At 39.0% G+C, this 1,578-nt stretch overlaps 1 non-coding gene across 1 annotated transcript; it reads left to right on the forward strand.

Annotated features, from left to right (window-relative positions):
• The first annotated feature begins 769 nt into the window (after positions 1–769).
• TRNAG-CCC lies at positions 770–842 on the forward strand. Its single transcript has one exon. It is a non-coding gene; the product is annotated as a tRNA-Gly (tRNA).
• Positions 843–1,578: the final 736 nt, after the last annotated feature.

Genomic DNA, 1,578 nt, shown 5'->3' on the forward strand with positions numbered 1-1,578 from the left:
CTCAGTTTTTATATGGAGTTTTAAATATGACATTATGAATTTTGATAGTCAAAACCAAAATTTTTTAAAAGTGAAATTTATCGCAGTCCTTGTATAAAATATATATATTCTCATCTTATCCTCTGATCTTGGGTTTCTCTGAAACATCTTTTAAAAATCAAGGTGTTTTCTGTACAGGTGAAGATACATCTTTAAAAGATTATAGGGGTCAGTACTCTCACAGCCACTCAAGTTGAATAAGATAACTTCCATTTTATAGCTGGAAAAACTGAGATTATACCAGTGGTAAAATTTATTGGGCACCTTCCAAATGTCAAGTGCTGCGTCAGACCCTTTATTTCATGCAGTCCTAGCAACAACCCCAAGTGAAGCAGACATCATTATCTTTAGTCACAGATGAAGCACTGAGGGCAGAGGCCATGTCTCTCTTACTGACTGCACTTACCCCAGGGCCAAGTGTAATGCCTGCCATCCTTGGCACACAAGAAATATGTGCTGAATTAACAGACACATGAATGAACAAGTGGAAACATGGAATCTCAGAAAGAACAAGCAAACAGACTGAGATCGTAAAGCTTTGTAAGTGGTGGAGATTGACTCAGGCTCAGGTCAAAGTGAGGGCCTTCCTCAAAGACTTGCAGAATCTACCTTTGATGACTACTGATTTCCAGGCACTGTATGAGGTGTGTGGATGGCAAATATGCATTTTCATACTGTAAGACCACTGAATATCTGGCAATTGACCTTGAGTAAAACTGAGATAGGGACCTCCTTGGTGGTCCAGTGGTTAAGACTCCACACTCCCAATGTGGGGGGCTTGGGTTCAAACCCTGGTCAAGGAACTAGATCCTAGATGCTACAACTGAGAGTTTGTTGTACAAACTCTCAACTAAAGATCTAAGATTCTGAGTGCTGCAACTAAGACCCAAGGAGCTAAATAAATATTAAAAAAAAACCAATGAGATAAATTATTTTTACAGATTTTTATCCACTCTAGGTGTATTGTTTAGTTTGCATTTTAGGAAGCTTGCTTTCCACAGGTTGATTCCACTCTTTTTACTGACTCAGAACTGTGAAAAAAGAACACAACAGGCCCCCAAATGGAGTCACTTATGCTAAGCCCCACATCACCAAACCTAGACTTGATTATAGTTTCAGCTCTCCTAGAAATGGAATCTTAAACCCGTCAATTAGGAATTGCCTGATCGGCACTGGTTAGGTAATCTGCCTGTTAGTCCCCCGTCCCCTAAAGGAAAGTTAGCTTGCAGTGACCAATCCTCTTTTTTGCCTTTATAACTTCCTTAGTTCTGCTCCTTTCTACCTATTAAAGTCTTTTATTTTGTACAGCTCTTCAGAGCTCCTTTGTATCTGCTAGCCTGGATACTGCCCAATTCATGAATCATTGAATAAAGCCAAGAAGATCTTTAAAATTTATGCAGCTGGATTTTTTTTTTTAGCAGATAACTGTTTTTAGAATAGCCCCTTTTCTCTGATTGTGAAACTTGTCCATGGGGGACAGAATTAAATTGTGTAGACTTGGTTTTGAATCCCAACTCTACCATATGTCAGGAAAGTGAT

Source organism: Cervus elaphus, chromosome 13 (assembly GCF_910594005.1).
Source record: "Cervus elaphus chromosome 13, mCerEla1.1, whole genome shotgun sequence".
NCBI classification, from domain to species: domain Eukaryota; kingdom Metazoa; phylum Chordata; class Mammalia; order Artiodactyla; family Cervidae; genus Cervus; species Cervus elaphus.